Below are 20277 nucleotides of genomic sequence, written 5' to 3'. Positions count from 1 at the left end.
AAAGACATAATTGATTTGGCTCTTAAAAATATAAAATCTGCAGCAGACAAAAGGAGAAAACTACACGGTAAAGCAAATGCAAAGAAATTGTATATTGGTCAGAAAGTTCTTATTAAAGCTCATTCATTGTCACATAAGAAGAAACACTTGAGTCACAAATTCTTTCTAGTTTACAATGGACCTTATAGAATCCGACGTATACCACATGATAATTGCGTTGAAGTTGAAACTCTGCATACTAGGAAGAGTAAAGGTTTACACCACATTTCACATGTAAAACCGTTTATTGAAAGATAATCTGCTTTTTAACTTTGTCTTTGCCATAAAACTTTTCACTTCACATTTCTAGTATGCTTTGTCAGACTTAAGAAACTGTTAACATGCAACAATGTTTGAAGTTAAATATCCAGTCAAGAACCAAGAGAACTTATTTAAACAGATATTACGAATGCATTGTTATTGTGAACAGACGACACAGTGTTATTGTGTGTGTGCATTCTTGCTTGTTTGTTGCACGATTACGTAACGACTATAAGGCTCACATACTTAGAACATTTACCAGTATTGCTAATGAGATTTTAATGCAACATTTTGGTTTACTTGAAAATACATTATGGATTCAAGGTGCTTTCTGAGAGATACCAGATGACACAGTGGTTAGTTTATTTGACAGCTACACGACTATATCATGACTCTACTAATGTGTGACACAATTTACCTTGTTGCTTTTGCGGTGTATCTGTTTTATATCTGCACAGTTTTTCTGAATTCTTCTGGAAAGTAAAACATATTTTAGTAGTAACTTTTGTGGTATAGCTGCAAGGAGACAGCCTTTTCTGTAGCACAACAATACGTTACAGCACAGTACTCTCTTCATCACGGCAATAAGCGTAATAACTAAGTTATCTATACTCAAAGCATTTCACTTTTGTTTATCATGAGGTAAGTACATTGACTTATGCAGAACTTAGCTTTCGGAGGACGATAATTGCGACACTTCCACAGAATTATCTTACAGCAAGACGCACATTTAGCGCTACAGGACACGCATTTGAGTGATTAATTTTGTACTTAAAACATTTATTTTTACAAATATTTAAAGTACAATGATACAAAGGTTTTCCGTAATATATTTCATTCCATTGCTGTAATCTGTAACACCTGAGGGTATAATTACATTAATCCTCTGGGGGGTACACGCTTACTTTGTGTACCATGTGTTTGGCAAGCACAAGGAGCCCTAGCTAATATGGTATTTGCTTATACAACTTTACACATCGGTACTATATTTCTCTGACACAGAATTACACAGCTATCTGATTATTTACCTGAGAGAGACAAACATTTATTTTACTACATCAGTGACAGACTTTTACGTAATTACACCGTTGGATAGCTTCACACTTACGAAATTGTATGTTGTTTGTACTTGGTGAACTGTTCATATTTTTTCATAACCATTGTGATACTATGAGGGCTTTGAATGATGTATTTGGTATGGGATCATAATTTTTAAAGTACGTTTGAGGTAGATGACACTATTGAAATGAGCAGAGAATTTTTTTTTAGGTTTTGAAGTTATTGGAGGAAGCTACGACGATTTTGAGAATTGACTGAGATGTTATGATATTATTACAACGATGATGTGTATTATGCTGTTGAGGTATGTTTATGATCAGTAAGATGATGCTAGCATATATGAGGAATTTGATTATGTTATGTATTTATTATGATGAAATATTGAAGTGTCGTCGCAAGATTGACGTGTCGACGAATATGTATATGTGTAATAAGGTAAGGAATAATGAGTAGTGGTTAGGGACTCTGATTTGTGGAGAAGGATGTTGGAAACCAAGAATCGTACTTTAAGAGTTATGAAATGTGTGTAAATGCGTGAATGTATCACAATGCCGACGAAAACTTTTTGAACACTGTTATATTCATAGGATTTTGTTTCTACACATTTGAACGCAAATTCTCGACCTGTGAAATATTTTTATATGAGACTGTCACTGTAGCGGAAACTGGTGTCTTAAATATTTCGGTAAGAAAGTTAAGTGACCACCTGCACCTAATGCGTCGTGGACACCCAGCTGGGCGACAGCCGCCTTGAAAAAAGCCATTAGTGTCTGCCTTCCAGAGGCACAGGTGGAAAAAAAAGAGAGGCCATTATCCTCGCTATTGACGTTCCTTTGTAGAAAGCATCGGAGAAACGACACGGTTGAACTTGATAACATATGATTACACTGTGGAGCTCTTAATTTATGATATTTACTAAATTGCCTAATGAAATGATGAGAAACATTTTACATCCATTGTCTTTCTAGCTGAGAGATTCCTCATTTTGTTTAATATCTAGTTTCTAGCTGCACTGCAGCATTAGTTAAAATAAAATTTAATATATGTACTAATATAGTTATTTTATGCCTACAGATCCAGTCAATGAGAAATTTATGATCTACTTCCAAGAAAACGAGGGCACATAAATAGACATTTCCCTTCACAGGAATTGCATAAATAATTTCTTTACGATTTGGTAACTTATCTGCTAGTGTAAGTTCTCGTGATGCATCACTCTAGTGTTAAGATGTGACATAGGTATTAGACATGGCCATTTTTAATGTACTATTTTTTCTGCTTGAGCTTTGTCATGTTTAGGTATAAGTTATTTCATTTTCTGGTGCTGTTTGCCAGGCATAGTGTTACTGAATTTGACTTTGTATTACGCTGTTAAGCCAGTTTACTACGCATTTATTTTTCTTGTTTGCTGCACAGTGCCCTATATTAGTTGTAATATTGCAATTGCTTTGCCAGTTTGAACTTTTAGTCATTGATGTTTGTGTTAATTGTTTTGTGCTGCTGCATTGCCTCGTTCCTTAGTTTAGTATCTGAGCTCAGCAGATTTAAGTTAGCTTAACAGGGGTAGACTATATAAGAGAATGAGTTGCGATGAAATGCATTGAGAAGTCATACGAAAAAAGTACAGAAAGCAGGTATAGATAGGACTTTTTGGAAATAATGAAGAACGAAGGGAGATCTCCGAGAAGTAAAGAAAGTTTTGTTTGCAAAATACTGCAGTAAAACAAACCCTGTCCTTTCCTTTTGTGTCATCCCTCTATATGTTTGTGTACCCTTGTGTATTTGTGTTTTTCCTGTCTTTATGTGTTTAGCTAATAAGATTTATGTTGTAGAATTTTTCTAATAATATGTTATTTTCTTTGTAAAGATGTTTAGACATTATTTATTCTGTTTTGTTTTAATGCTCACGTGTGAAGTTGATGTTTCGAAAGTTATTCAGACCTTTTATGTATGTACTTATGTCATAATTCCTGTAACACTGATGTATATGTTATTTCGATTCTTTTGTAAAGTTTGTTACTACAAATGTTATCTGTATTGTTATGTTCTTTAATGATGTATTTTGTACCTTTGTTATTGTATTCTCATGTTATAATATTGTAATTGACACCAGTTCTTCAAATTAAGTATCATTTCACTGCACACGTTTCTGTTGGTCATAGTATATGGACAATATGTGAGAAGTAGGGACTGTTAGTGAAACTTCCTGGCAGATTAAAACTGTGTGCCCGACCGAGACTCGAACTCGGGACCTTTGCCTTTTGCGGGCAAGTGCTCTACCAACTGAGCTACCGAAGCACGACTCACGCCCGGTACTCACAGCTTTACTTCTGCCAGTACCTCGTCTCCTACCTTCCAAACTCTACAGAAGCTCTCCTGCGAGCCTTGCAGAACTAGCACTCCTGAAAGAAAGGATATTGCGGAGACATGGCTTAGCCACAGCCTTGGGGATGTTTCCAGAATGAGATTTTCACTCTGCAGCGGAGTGAAAATCTCATTCTAGGGACTGTTAGTGTTTGCACGTGTGTTAATGATTCAGCAAGGGACTGGATAACAGCATTGCTGGTTCTAAGGACAATTCCAAAAACTTTGTGAGTGCACAAGTGGTGGTTATGGACTTGCTATATTCTCCGCAAGAATCTTCGATGGTGATTGTGCACCTGCACAGTCACAACAGATGGCTGCTGGCCATCTCTACAAGGACTACATTGGGGCTGCATCTTTGATGGCCCACCAATACCATTATCTCTACAAGGACTGCAGTGGGTCTGCACCTCTGGTGGCCCACCAATACCGTAATCTCTACCAGGACTACAGTGGGTCTGCTCTGTGATGACCTACCTACCAATACTCTTCAAAATTTCGACTGACTCTGCTGTGGGTTTGCTCTGTTGTGGCCCATTACTTGTCTGCATGTCAAGAGTCAGCACTGTCTTTCCGATGCAAGGACACTACTTCTTCAAGACTGCATGGAAATCCACTACTTCTGTGTGCATTCTCTTTTACTGTTCAGACTTTGAAAAAAAAGAAAAACACTGTAATTTTACTGTGATGAATCAGGACTGTCTTTATAGACTGTGAGAAAATTTTAGCTTTTGACCAACATTGTATCAATAAGTGTGTGCATTTGATATCTTTGTTATTGTAATTATGAAAAATTTTATCAAATCATTATTGGCCACTGCCCAAAACAATTTGTAAAATTTTTTGTGGGGAGCATGGGGGCTATGTAAGTAGGCTGTTTAGGTTTTTTTATTGGTAACGCCACCTCTGTATAAAAATCACTGGCTGTGCTGTCTGCAGTCTGTGGCTGGTTTGCATTGTTGTCTGCCATTGTAGTGTTGGGCAGTGGCAGCTGGATGTGAACAGCGCATAGCGTTGCGCAGTTGGAGTGAGCCGCCAGCAGTGGTGGATGTGGGGAGAGAGATGGCGGAGTGTTGTAATTTGTCATGAACTGCTATATATATTATGACTATTAAGGTAAATACATTGTTTGTTCTCTGTTAAAATCTTTCATTTGCTAACTATGCCTATCAGTAGTTAGTGCCTTCCATAGTTTGAATCTTTTATTTAGCTGGCGGTAGTGGCGCTTGCTGTATTGCAGTAGTTCGAGTAACCAAGATTTTGGTGAGGTAAGCGATTTGTGAAACGCATAGGTTAATGTTAGTCAGGACCATTTTTTTTTGTAGGAACTTTTGAAAGTCAGATTGCGTTGCGCTAAAAAAATATTGTGTGTCAGTTTAGGCACAGTCTTTTACAATTGTTCTAAGGGGACGTTTCAAACCATTTGAACCATATCTGGGATGCCTTGCGGATGGATGTGTACGGGTATGGAGGCAACCTCATGAATCGATGGACCTTGCATGTCAACAGGGGACTGTTGCTGGTGGAGGTTTTGTAATGGTATGGGGCGTGTGCAGTTAGAGTGATATGAGACCCTTGATAGGTGTGGATACGACTCCGACAGGTGACTCGTACGTAAGCATTCTGACTGATCGTCTGCGTCCATTCATGTCCAATGCGCAATTCCAGCAGGACAATGCGACACCTCACACGTCCAGAATTGCTACAGAGTGGCTCCAGGAACACTCTTCTGAATTTAAACACTTCCACTGCCCACCAAAGTGCCCAGACATGGACATTATTGAGCGTATCTGGGATGCCTTACAATGTGCTGTTCAGAAGAGATCTCCACCCCTCGTATTCTTATGGATTTATGGACGGCCCTGCAGGATGCATGGTGTCAGTTCCCTCCAGCACTACTTCAGACATTAGTCGAGTCCATGCCACGTCCTGTTGCAGCACTTTTGCGTGCCAGCGGGAGCCCTACACGATATTAGGCAGCTGTACCAGTTTTTTGGCCTTTGAGTGTATTTCTCTGTGACACTGAGGAATCTGTCTCGCAAATTTCGCTAGTTTCGCAAAATTCTGCTGTCGTTTCTATATCTTGGATTTCAGGCAACGCTGTTGTTGCTGACGTCTCTCCTCAAAAAGTCCCAACTGAACAGTTCTATCTTCCATGATGTGAGTTAGAGTGCTTGTGTGGGTGATCATGAGTGAGACTGGGGAGAGTGAGATTGTTTTTTATCTCTTTTCTTGCATTTTCTTCGCTTTAACGACATCCTTTTAGTATGGGCGCTGATGAAGTCGTTGAGTGCACCTGACCCACAAACACACACGTATACTAGTTCTTTTGGATCTATTAAATCCTCTAGCCTATTAATTTTCCTTGCCACCCGAGACCGATTTCGATTGGTCCTATCCATGTTTATAACTGAAACCGAAATACCTATCATACAACGAACATTCGCCACATGTGAATGACTCTTAACACGAAAATATCTTCACACTTAATGAAATAAATCTTTACATGAAATACAAAAAAATCTTCACACATAGAGTAATTTCCCATACAAACCCTCAACAAGAGATACGTACAACAAATGATTTGTACGAAACACGAAATATGCAAGTGCGGTAGTAGCATGTGTTGCTGCCACTGGTTAGTGCACACTCACACGCAAGATGGGATAAAATGGTCCCTATAACTACTTATAACATAAGAGGTGCTTCGCTGTGCCGTCCTAACGGAAAGATTCTAAAGGAAAGTAAAAATAGGATCCTGGATGAGGGTCGGCAAGAAAAGTGGCCCTCTCTAGTGAGATATAGCGTAGTGGACTGCAACGCTCGTTGTTACGACAAATTGAACTAAACAATAACATATCTTCCAGTCTCACAATTATACACAAAAGACAACGCCGGCAGAAAAAGCACAACGTGGTAGTATACCATAACAGGATTTTCGTTAGCCTTAAGTTTTGCAAAGGTTAATGAGATGTTATCTAAGAACAAAAATAATTGAGTTACGAACTACATCAACAAAAAAGACGCCAATACTATGAGAGGTACCTATTGAAAGTAATATTCCCTGGAGAGTGAAGCTCCAAGATGTCCGGATCTAAACAAAAACTAATTATGACTTGTAGCCGCTGGTTGCCATTGATTTACATCAATGGGGAAGGTTGAAAATTTGTGCCGGACTGATTTGCATAGTTACTTATTGACGGCGTCCTCTTGGTACAGAGTTCTATATGGTAACGTTTGCATAACTGATGACACAGTTTCCACTCACACATTCCGTATTGTTGCAATTAAGGTGGTGGAAACCATTGACTGCCACTCTGGTGGCCAGAATCTCATTTCGAAGTTTTCCTTTGTCCACGTTCGGTCAATCATAGCGCCTGTGCTGAAAAATTCTGGAGGTACGTCTTCCAGTTTTTCCTTCAATGCTTTTAGTAGACTTTCCGAGGTGTTGGTGTTGGGTAACATCAGGTTTGTCCGTAGGTCTTCAATGAAGAAGGGTTCGCTCGCCAGCAAGTACACGTCTACATCTAAATCTAAGTCACATTTAAGTGTCTGGCACAGGGTTCATTGAACCACTTTCACAATTTTCTATTATTCCAATCTTGTATATTGCGCGGAAAGGACGAACACCTATATCTTTCCGTACCAGCTCTGATTTCCCTTATTTTATCGTGGTGATCGTTTCTCCCTGTGTAGGTCGGTGTCACCAAAATATTTTCGCATTCGGAGAAGAAAGTTGGTGATTGGAATTTCGTGTGAAGATTCTGTCGCAACGAAAAACGCCTTTCTTTTAATGATGTCCAGCCCAAATCCTGTATCATTTCTGTGACACTCTCTCCCATATTTCGCGATAATACAAAACGTGCTGCCTTTCTCTGAACTTTTTCGATGTACTCCGTCGGTCCTATCTAGTGAGGATTCCACACCACGCAGCGGTATTCTTAAAGAGGACGGTCAAGCGTAGTGTAGGCAGTCTCCTTAGTAGATCTGTTGCATTTTCTAAGTGGCCTCCCAGTAAAACGCAGTCTTTGGTTAGCCTTCCCCACAACATTTTATATGTGTTCTTCCCAATTTAAGTTGTTCGTAATTATAATACCTAGGTATTTAGTTGAATTTACGGCTTTACACAAGTCTGGATCGTGTGGTTTTGGACATTCCAATTGCTTTCTTTATGTAGGTCGTCTTTACTCTTTCTAGTGTCGCTGTGAGAAGTGGTCCGAGAATGTTTATGCCGTACGTCAGTACTGGGGAGCTTTTGGCTCTGAATAAGCCATTGCTGTCTCTAGGCTGAAGGATCTAATGTATTCTATTTCATGGATTGCTATTATTGCTTGCATTTCTTTCTCTGTTACACCTTTTGTGAAACATTTTGCAGTTATTTGTATTGTGATCCCTAGGTACTTCAAGTCTAGTACGATTTTCAGTTTTCTCTCCCGTATGAAGATCTCGGCTGATGCAGGTGCTGGCCCTCCGTTCCGGATCACCATAATTTCTGTTTTTGCCACATTTATTTCGAATCCGTGTTCGACGCACCAGTCTTCCATATCGTTTATTGCTTCTTGTAACTTTGCAATGTCCTTACAATATTGTCTGGATATGCATATGAGATTAAACCCTCAATGCGGTATTCTTACAATTTCTGCCGCTGCAAAGATAAATAAAAGAGGACTCAATGGATTTCCCTAAAGTATTCCGTTTGGTTAAAGTATAGGCTCTGATACGGATAGTTTGTCCGAGATTCTTATTTCGTTCCATCGCAGTATTATGCTTATGATTCTTGTCCATATCTTTTTGTCAATTAGGGTTTCCTCTAGTTTTTTAGTTAGTAATTTTCTGTCTGTGAAGTCAAGGCTTTCATGAAGTCTACAAATACTACGTAAAACTTTTCTCTGTCTTCAAGGGCTTCCCATATGCTCTTTAGCAGGAGTTCTATTGCAGTCATAGTTTATCTTCCTTTACTGGATCCAATTTGGCTTTCGGGGTGGTGTTCATCGATTGTTTGCTTTATTCTTTTTGTTATTATTTTTATGAGTACTTTGAAAGGCAAGTTTTCTAGGGCTATACCTCTGCCTTTGCTAGGTCCTTGGGGTCTCTTTTCCTTTTATGCAGCACTTTTAGCGTTGACTGTCTCCACTGTTCTGGAATGAAGGCTGTTTCTATGCACTTACTGTAGAGTTTTGTCCACATTGGCTTTAGTACTTGGTCAGTGTCTTTTAAATATTCGCTATAGACTATGTTAGGGACTGTAGCTTCTTTATTCTTGGTGTTGTTAGTGGCATTTTTTATCTCTTCTGAGGCTAATGGGACCCATTCCGTAGTTTCTTGTGGTATTGTGTCCTCTCTGCTCTCTGGTCTGCCTTTTAGTCCTTCCTTGTTCAATATGTTGTTGAAGTTCTTCTCTCATTCTTTCATATCGATGTAATGTGTTGCAGCTCGTTTTCCGAAAGAACATATACCATATATATCTATATATTCAGATCTGTGCAGCTCGCAGATAGGTAAGAAACAAATACAAACGTGACTTAAATTAGCGACTCAGGTTGCATACAGTAGTGTCACTATACAAAACAGTATTTTTTCGGCCTGCTGTTTTGTTTTTGCTTGTAACCATAGACAGATTTACATCTCATCAACTCTGCGTCATTTTTATTTTAAACTTCCAGTGTTTAAACATAAAACGTTTCTCCACATTAAGAGAAAACAGTTTCTGATGCATAAAGAAAAGTATCACTTTTTATATAATATAATATAATATAATTGTAAATTACATATAAAAGTAATCATCGTAATCCGCCATATTAGTGTGCACAACAACAACAGCATTTCGTTACTGAAACAGAGACTAAACCTATTTCCGAAGTGTCCATTTGTTCATCTGTTCCTTTTTTATAAAACTTATCATCGTTACACGTAGCAATGCAAATATTATCACTGAGCCATCCGTTTTCATTTAATGAGGAGACACATTCCTTTATAGTTAGTATTATGTCATATATTGCATTTAGCTTACAGCCTGTATATAAACATAACTACTTTTTTAATGTATGACACTGTGAAAACAGTTGTCTTTATGAAGCGGAACTGTACAAAATTTGAAAATATACCTTGTTTCACTTCTTTTTCCGCGGGCACCAGGATCTGTGTGAACCCTGGTAGGAAATGTCTTTTTCCCATTTTGAAATGGACACAGGCTAATGCTCCTTCGTGTCTCCTTCGCTGGCAGTTCCGAACCACTCTCCGCCGATGCTGTCTGTCTGAGGGGGACAACGGCCACCCTGTCCTCCATCTACATGCAGTTACGCTGGTGCCTGGACCAAGCACGCCGATGCACAAGCAATCTCGGCCGGTGCGCCATGTGTGGTACCAGTACCGTGAAAACGACTTATTCGATGTTGTCCATGGCCCCCAGGTACTGGCTCCAAAATACCGTCCACTGTGCCGCACAGCCACGCCTCACCTCTGCAAAACTGACTGATACCTGTGCCCCCAGCAGTGGGCTGTCCACAGCAGCGTAAGAGCCATACTGGCGCCACCACTAGGCGAGAAGGGAAATAAACAGTACTGTGACTTGCTAATTCACGGTGCACGACGTGAAACAGAGCAAGGTGTTTCTCACAAAAACAGTTATAAGCTATGGTGAAACATGAGTAGCATACATAAAGTATAAGAATCAAGAGTGAACAATAAGAATGAAAGACAGAAAGAAGTACTCGAGCCAAAAAGAGCGTAAGGCAGGGATGAAGTCTGGGTCACTTACTGTGCGATCCATACATCCAAAAAGTGGAGATGGAAGAATAGTGGGGGATTTGGTTCAAATGGCTCTGAGCACTATGGGACTTAACATCTTAGGTCATCAGTCCCCTAGAACTTAGAACTACTTAAACCTAACTAACCTAAGGACATCACACACATCCATGCCCGAGGCAGGATTCGAACCTGCGACCGTAGCAGTTCCGCGGTTCCGGACTGCAGCGCCTAGAACCGCAAGACCACCGCGGCCGGCAATAGTGGGGGATTCAAATTTAGAGTGAGAGGATATCAGTGCTAAGAACAACTGATGGCATTGCTATCCTCAGAGAAAATGAGAATCTGTTGAATTGACTTATGATCTAATAACCATAGAATATGAATTAGAAGTAAAACAAAGACTAAAGTAATGAGGAGTGGCAGAAATGAAAAAAGCAACAGTATTAACATCATATCTTGGCGTCACGAAGAAGACGGGTTGAAGGAATTCTTCTACCTTGGAAGCAAAATAACGCGTGGAGGACGAGAGAAGTAGAATATAAGAAGCAGGACAGCGCTGGTAAAACGAGTCAAACAGTATCGTATATAGGGTGATTCTGCTGCCCCTATCGCTGGGCGTTATGCAACCAACAACATCTCATAGCACTCGCAAATTTTAATATTCTCTCACGCATTATGCGTGAACTGTTATTCCACAGAAAAAGTGAACAGGAAGTTTCTGTAAGAAATTTAATGTAGTTAAACTGTGTTCTGAAACGTGTTTTCGCTAGAGGCCGTAGTTTTCGAATTATTCAAGAAAAACGAATGAAAGTGGCCTTCAAACGCGATTTTCTTGAATAACTCTGAAACCGTGACCTCCAGCGTATACCAGTACAAAATTTAATTACTTTAAATTTTCCACAAAAAGGTCCTGTTTATTTTTTCTGTAGGAATAATAGTTTACCCCTAGCACGCTATAGAATGCGAAACTATTGTCCATGGTATTAGAAGGCGTTGCGAGTTGCATAAAACGTAGCGCTAGGGCAGCTGAAACACCACGTAAATGAATTAATTTGAGGAAGAAATTTCTGAAAATATAAGTTTGGAGCACAGCGTAATATGGAAGTGAATCATAGATTGTGGGAAAACCTGAAAAGAACAGATTCAAAGGCAGAGATGTGGTGCTATTGAACGATGTTGAAAAAAGGTGGAATGATAAGAAATGAGGTTCTCCAAAGAATCGATGAGAGAAGGAATACGTGACTAACACTATCCAAAAAATGGTTCAAATGGCTCTGAGCACTGTGGGACTTAACTTCTGAGGTCATCAGTCCCCTAGAACTTAGAACTACTTAAACCTAACTAACCTAAGGACATCACACACACCCATGCCCGAGGCAGGATTCGAACCTGCGACCGTAGCGGTCGTGCGGTTCCAGGCTGTAGCGCCTAGAACCGCACGGCCACCCCGGCCGGCTAACACTATCCAAGAGAAGAGTCGTGATGACAGGACATATGTTAAGTCATCAGGGAATAACCTCCCTGATGTTAAAACGAGCCGGATTGAGCAAACACTGTAGAAGAAGACAGAGATTGAAATCTACACAACGAATAGCTGAGGACGTATGGTGTTAGTGCTACTCTGAGGTTAGCACAAGAGAGGAAGTCGTGGTGTGTGTAGCACCTAGCCAGTCAGGAGCACAATACCACAATTGCCAACATGAGTAACTTAGAAGCAGATACACTGTGTGATCAAAAGTATCCGGACACCCCAAAAAACGTATATTTTACATATTAGGTGCATTGTGTTGCCACCTACTGCCAGGTACTCCATATCAGCGACCTCAGTAGTCATTAGACATCGTGAGAGAGCAGAATGGGACGCTCCGCGGAACTCAAGGGCATCGAACGTCGTCAGGTGATTTGGTGTTACTTGTGTCATACGTCTTACGCGAGATTTCCACAATCCGAAATATCCCTAGGTCCTCTTTTTTCCAATGTGACAGTGAAGGGGAAATGTGAATGGACACGTACAACACAAAAGCGTACAGGCCGACCTCGCCTGTTGACTGACAGAGACCGCCGACAGTTGAAGAGAGTCGTAATGTGTAATAGGCAGATATCTATCCAGACCATCACACAGGAATTCCAAACTGCATCAGAATCCACTGCAAATACTATGACAGTTAGGCAGGAGGTGAGAAAACTTGGATTTCACGGCCGAGTGGCTGCTCATAAGCCACACATCACGCCGGTAAATGCCAAACGACGCCTCGCTGGGTGTAAGGAGCGTGAACACTGGACGATTGAACAGTGGAAAAACGCTGTGTGCAGTGACGAATCATGGAACACAATGTGGCGATCCGATAGCTGAGAGTGGGTATGGCGAATGCTCGGTGAACGTCATCTGCCAGAGTGTGTAGAGCCGACAGTAAAATTCGGAGGCGGTGGTGTTACGGTGTGGTCGTGTTTTTCATGGAGGGAGCTTGCACCCCTTGTTGTTTTGCGTGGCACTATCACAGCACATGCGTACATTGATGTTTTAAGCACCTTCTTGCTTTCCACTGTTGCAGAGCAATTCGGGGATGACGTCTGCATCTTTCAACACGATCGAATACCTTTTCATAATGCACGGCCTGTGGCGGAGTGGTTACACGACAATAACATCCCTGTAATGGATTGGCCTGCACACAGTCTTGATCTGAATCTTATAGAACACTTTTGGGATGTTTTGAAAAGCCGACTTCGTGCCATGTCTCACCGAACGACATCGATACCTCTCTTCAGTACAGCACTCCGTGAAGAATGGGCTGCCATTACCCAAGAAACCTTCCAACGCCTGATTGAACGTATGCCTGCGAGAGTGGAAGCTGTCATCAAGGCTAAGTGTGGCCCAACACTATATTGAATTCCAGCATTACCGATGGAGGGCGCCAAGAACTTGTAAGTCATTTTTATTCAGGTGTCCGGATACTTTTGATCACATAGTGTATCATCGTTGTAGCGAAGCAGCTTGAATCACAATAAAGCAAGGCGCCCGGTCAGAATGTATAACAGTCAGGTTCCTCCAGAGTATGCTGGCGCAATAGCTCCATATTTAGCGCTCATATACAACCACTCGTTCATCGAAAGTTCCGTACCTAAGGACTGGAAAGTTGCACGAGTCACATTAATATCCAAGAAAGAAAGTGAGAGTAATCTCATAAATTACAGACCCATATCACTAACATCGATTTGCACCAGGATTGTGGAACCCTGGGTTTTGGAACCCTGGGTTCGAACATCATGAATTAACTCGAAGAAAACAATCTATTGACAAATAGTGAACACGGATTCAGAAAAATCGTTCTTCTGAGACACAACTAACTCTTTATTCTCATCAAGTAATAAGTGCTATCGACAGGAGATATCAAACTGATTGCATATTTTTACGTTTCCAGAAGGTTTCGGAAATCGTTATTCACTAGCGTCTTCTAATAAATTACGTGTGTATGGAACATCGCCTCAGTTGTGCGATTGGATTCGTGAGTTGCTGTCAGAAAGGTCACAGGACGGAGTAATCGACAGAAATTCATCGAGTAAAACAAAAGTGATATCTAGTGTACCCCAAGGCGGTGCTATAGGCCCTATGACGTTTCTGATTTACATAAACGATTTAGGAGACAATCTGAGCAGCTCTCTTAAAGTGTTTGCAGATGATGCTCTCATTCAGCGTCTTATAAAGTCATCAGATGATCAAAAGAAATTGCAAAACTATATGGTGTGAAAAGTGGTAACTGACTCTAAATAATACAAAGTGTGAGGTCATCCACGTTGTTGTTGTTGTTGTTGTGGTCTTCAGTCCTGAGACTGGTTTGATGCAGCTCTCCATGCTACTCTATCCTGTGCAAGCTTCTTCATCTGCCAGTACCTACCGCAACCTACATCCTTCTGAATCTGCTTAGTGTATTCATCTCTTTGGTCTCCCTCTACGATTTTTACCCTCCACGCTGCCCTCCAATACTAAATTGGTGATCCCTTGATGCCTCAGAACATGTCCTACCAACCGATCCCTTCTTCTAGTCAAGTTGTGCCACAAACGTCTCTTCTTCCCAATCCTATTCCATACTTCCTCATTAGTTATGTGATCTACCCATCTAATCTTCAGCATTCTTCTGTAGCACCACATTTCGAAAGCTTCTATTCTCTTCTTGTCCATACTATTTATGGTCCATGTTTCACTTCCATACATGGCTACACTCCATACAAATACTTTCAGAAACGACTTCCTGACACTTAAATCTATACTCGATGTTAACAAATTTCTCTTCTTCAGAAACGCTTTCCTTGCCATTGCCAGTCTACATTTTATATCCTCTCTACTTCGACCATCATCAGTTATTTTGCTCCCCAAATAGCAAAACTCCTTTACTACTTTAAGTGTCTCATTTCCTAATCTAATTCCCTCAGCATCACCCGACTTAATTCGACTACATTCCATTATCCTCGTTTTGCTTTTGTTGATGTTCGTCTTATACCCTCCTTTCAAGACACTGTCCATTCCGTTCAACTGCTCTTCCAAGTCCTTTGCTGTCTCTGACAGAATTACAATGTCATCGGTGAACCTCAAAGTTTTTATTTCTTCTCCATGGATTTTAATACCTACTCCGAATTTTTCTTTTGTTTCCTTTACTGCTTGCTCAATATACAGATTGAACAACATCGGGGAGAGGCTACAACCCTGTCTTACTCCCTTCCCAACCACTGCTTCCCTTTCATGTCCCTCGACTCTTATAACTGCCATCTGGTTTCTGTACAAATTGTAAATAGCCTTTCGCTCTCTGTATTTTACCCCCGGCACCTTTAGAATTTGAAAGAGAGTATTCCAGTCAACATTGTCAAAAGCTTTCTCTAAGTCTACAAATGCTAGAAACGTAGGTTTGCCTTTCCTTAATCTTTCTTCTAAGATAAGTCGTAAGGTCAGTATTGCCTCACGTGTGCCAGTGTTTCTACGGAATCCGAACTGATCTTCCCCGAGGTTGACTTCTACTACTTTTTCCATTCGTCTGTAAAGAATTCGTGTTAGTATTTTGCAGTTGTGACTTATTAAACTGATAGTTCGGTAATTTTCACATCTGTCAACACCTGCTTTCTTTGGGATTGGAATTATTGTATTATTCTTGAAGTCTGAGGGTATTTCGCCTGTTTCATACATCTTGCTCACCAGATGGTAGAGTTTTGTCAGGACTGTCTCTCCCAGGGCCGTCAGTAGTTCCAATGGAATGTTGTCTACTCCGGGGGCCTTGTTTCGACTCAGGTCTTTCAGTGGTCTGTCAAACTCTTCACGCAGTATCGTATCTCCCATTTCATCTTCATCTACCTCCTCTTCCATTTACATAATATTGTCCTCAAGTACATCGCCCTTGCATAGACCCTCTACATTCTCCTTCCACCTTTCTGCTTTCCCTTCTTTGCTTAGAACTGGGTTTCATTCTGAGCTCTTGATATTCATACAAGTCGTTCTCTTATCTCCAAAGGTCTCTTTAATTTTCCTGTAGGCAGTATCTATCTTACCCCTAGTGAGATAAGCCTCCACATCCTTACATTTGTCCTCTAGCCATGCCTGCTTAGCCGTTTTGCACTTCCTGTCGATCTCATTTTTGAGACGTTTGTATTCTTTTTGCCTGCTTCATTTATTGCATTTTTATATTTTCTCTTTTCATCAATTAAATTCAATATTTCTTCTATTACCCCAAGGATTTCTACTAGCCCTCGTCTTTTTACCTACTTGATCCTCTGCTGCCTTCACTACTTCATCCCTCAAAGCTACCCATTCTTCTTCTACTGTATTTCTTTCCCCCATTCCTGTCAATTGTTCCCTTATGCTCTCCCTGAAAGTCTGTACAACCTCTGGTTCTTTCAGTTCATCCAGGTCCCATCTCCTTAAATTCCCACCTTTTTGCAGTTTCTTCAGTTTTAATCTACAGATCATAACCAATAAATTGTGGTCAGAGTCCACATCTGCCCCTGGAAATGTCTTACAATTTAAAACCTGGTTCCTAAATCTCTGTCTTACCATTATATAATCTATATGATACCTTTTAGTATCTCCAGGGTTCTTCCATGTAAACAACCTTCTTTCATGATTCTTAAACCAAGTGTTAGCTATGACTGTGTTGTGCTCTGTGCAAAATTCTACCAGGCGGCTTCCTCTTTCATTTCTTAGCCCCAATCCATATTCACCTACTACGTTTCCTTCTCTCTCTTTTCCTACACTCGAATTCCAGTCACCCATGACAATTAAATTTTCGTCTCCCTTCACTATCTGAATAATGTCTCTTATTTCATCATACATTTCTTCAATTTCTTCATCTGCAGAGCTACTTAGCATATAAACTTGTACTACTGTAGTAGGTGTGGGCTTCGTATCTATCTTGGCCACAATAATGCGTTCACTATGCTGTTTGTAGTAGCTAACCCGCACTCCTATTTTTTTATTCATTATTAAACCTACTCCTGCTTTACCCCTAATTGATTTTTTGTTTATAACCCTGTAGTCACCTGACCAGAAGTCTTGTTCCTCCTGCCACCGAACTTCACTAATTCCCACTATATGTAACTTTAACCTATCCATTTCCCTTTTTAAATTTTCTAACCTACCTGCCCGATTAAGGGATCTGACATTCCACGCTCCGATCCGTAGAACGCCAGTTTTCTTTCTCCTGATAACGACATCCTCTTGAGTAGTCCCCGCCCGGAGATCCGAATGGAGGACTATTTTACATCCGGAATATTTTACCCAAGAGGACGCCATGATCATTTAATCATACAGTAAAGCTGCATGCCCTCGGGAAAAATTACGGCTGTAGTTTCCCCTTGCTTTCAGCCGTTCGCAGTACCAGCACAGCAAGGCCGTTTTGGTTATTGTTACAAGGCCAGATCAGTCAATCATCCAGACTGTTGCCCTTGCAACTACTGAAAAGGCTGCTGCCCCTCTTCAGAAACCACACGTTTGTCTGGCCTCTCAACAGATACCCCTCCGTTGTGGTTGCACCTACGGTACGGCTATCTGTATCGCTGAGGCACGCAAGCCTCCCCACCAAAGGCAAGGTCCAAGGTTCATGGGAGGGGGGAAAGAAATCCGCAAAATTTCAGTTACATAATAAATCGCGCAAATCTAAAGGCTGTAAATTCATCCATGTTGTTAGGGATCACGCAGATAATGGTGTAGGTGAATAAAACCGAAGTCTGCTATTTATTGGAAGATCACTTAGAAAATGCAACAGCTCTACTAACGAGACTGCTTACATTGGGAGTGACACGGATATAATACGTGAATTGGGGTTGCAATCATTAAAACGAAGACTTTTTCGTTGCAGCAGGATCTTCTCGTGAAATTCAGTCACCTACTTTCTTCTCCGATTGCGAAAATATTCTGTTGGTAGCCATCATCACGATACAATAAGAGACATCAGAGCTGGCACAGAAAGATTTAAATGCTCGTTTTTCGCGCGTGCCGTTTGAGAGTGGAGCGGTAGAGAAATAGCTTGAAGGTGGTTCGATGAACCCTCTGGCAGGCACTTAATTGAGAATTGCAGAGTAATCACTTGCAAGCGGATGTAGAAGAACGGAGCCAAATGAAAGAAGGAGGCAGGCGGGAATGTGGTGGTGGTGGGAGGGGGGGACCAGGCTTGGAAGAAGTGTTGAAAGAAATATCTCAACATTCCGAGTGAGTTGATGAGAGTATGAAACGAAAATCAAAATCTGTGTGGGGGCTTAAACTCCGCTCCTTATCGAGAGAACTATCGCAGTGGTTATCATACTAGTCTCGCATTCGGGAGGACTGAAGTTCAGTTCCTCCTCCGGCCACTGTAATATTAGTATTTTTCGCCTCACAAACATTAATATACGCTCAATAGTAAACGCCTGATGGCCTAAAGTTGTCGAACAATTGTAAAGTAAAAGAAATGAACCACCGCATAGCAGAATCTATTATTCTTTATCTTTGCCTTTCTTGCGCGGTGCCTGAAAATCTCAATGTACATGTATCGATTAACGATATAAAAAAGAATTCTGTTGTTTCAAGACAAATGAGACGTTGGGCGCCTCACCTTTTACTGTTCTTATTCCATGAAAGGCGAACGCCGACTTTATTATTTTATTTGAAAATATTCAATAATCAATCAGAAAACATGTAGTTTCTTGTAATTGATTACGAACAGACAGCATCAAGAGGACATTTTGACTGTTATGTATAAAGTATATAACCACAATGGTCATCTATTGTAATTTAATATGAAAAGGTACGCTAGCCGGAGTGGCCGAGCGGTTCTAGGCGCTACTGTATGGAACCGCGCGACCGCTACTGTCGCAGGTTCGAATCCTGCCTCGGGCATGGATGTGTGTGATATCCTTAGGTTAGATAGGTTTAAGTAGTTCTAAGTTCTAGGGGACTGATGACCTCAGAATTCAAGTACCATAGTGCTCAGAGCCATTTGGACCATTTTTGAAAAGATACGTAGCATTAAAAAAAACCGTGTTAAAGATAAGTGTGCTTATTTTAGTAAATTAACCTTGATAATTTCCATCTCCTCATTTACTTGAATGATAATTATTTTGTGTTAGTTCATCACCAGAAATTACGATCACGCTGATGGGACGAACGCTGCATGAGGCAGAATGAACATTATCGTTTTCCTATTATTTCTGAATCAACTCTTTTTTTTAATTCCGTAGTGTTGCATTTCTTTTAAAGTCTATAAATCTTCTGGTCCCTTAGTGTTGTTCCGGATATGACAACATCGCGACTATAAAAATGCACAGAAATGATAATGTTTCTTCCGAACGATCTCAAATGTTCAAATGTGTGTGAAATCTTATGGAACTGCTAAGGTCATCAGTCCCTAAGCTTATACACTACTTAACCTAAATTATCCTAAGGACAAACACACACACCCATGGCCGAGGGATGACTCGAACCTCCGCTGGGACCAGCCGCACAGTCCATGACTGCAGCGCCCCTGACCGCTCGGCTAATCCCGCGCGGCGTTCTCAAATAAATCAATCTGTTGTTCTTATTCAGGTATTTAATGCTCAACGTATGTTATTATAATAGTGTAATCAATCTCTGATTCTGTTGCCAAGTGGCCCACCGAAATATTCACTTTTTCGACATTTTTCAAAAAAATATAAAATAACAATTCTTTTTCTTTTTGCCCCCCTCCCCCCCCCCCCCACCCCCCACCCCAAGAGCAACGCTACACCACCCAGATTTAGGTTTTCCGTCGTTTCACTAGATCGTTTAAGTCAAATTCTGCGATGTTTCCATTGAAAAGGACACGACCGATCTTTCCCAGCCTTCCTCAATCCAAGCATGACCCAGTCCTCTATGTGACGTTAAATCTTGATTTTCTTTCCTTGCTTCTTGCTCCCTCTCAGCACGAGTTCAGAGTGTTCAATACAGCGCCAGATCTTTCACTCGTACATTTATCCTAAGTAGTGCACACTATCAACTTGGTATTTGCTTAGGAGCAGATAACTGGACTGTGAATATCAGACACAAACATTCCTTAGAAGATAATTTGTCTCTTGTTCTGCGAAATATTTCTGACGTTCTACGGTGCGGCACTTTGATCTTTTTTCGGGAGATAACTTCGGCTCACACCCTCTTCGGGCGGAATGAAGTTTAGAAGTGAGCGTCAAGAGAATGTTTCAAGTTCCATCAGACGATAACTGTAGAGCAAGCCGCTGATTGTGTTGCGAAGAGTTGTTCCCAGCACCGACGCCCGAGAATGACACATCGGGGAGTTTTTTATTTGTTTATTTACTGGCCCTTCGCGTTAACGATTT

General features: G+C 40.8%; 1 non-coding gene across 1 annotated transcript; it reads right to left on the bottom strand.

The window, feature by feature from the left end:
- Positions 1–3583: 3583 nt before the first annotated feature.
- Positions 3584–3658, bottom strand: Trnal-caa. Its single transcript has one exon. It is a non-coding gene; the product is annotated as a tRNA-Leu (tRNA).
- Between the last annotated feature and the right edge of the window lie 16619 nt (positions 3659–20277).

The sequence above is a fragment of the Schistocerca americana genome, chromosome 5, assembly GCF_021461395.2.
Source record: "Schistocerca americana isolate TAMUIC-IGC-003095 chromosome 5, iqSchAmer2.1, whole genome shotgun sequence".
Classification (NCBI taxonomy): Eukaryota; Metazoa; Arthropoda; class Insecta; order Orthoptera; family Acrididae; genus Schistocerca; species Schistocerca americana.
The sequence above is the reverse complement of the archived record's forward strand: the minus strand, read 5'-3'. Positions and strand labels throughout refer to the sequence as shown.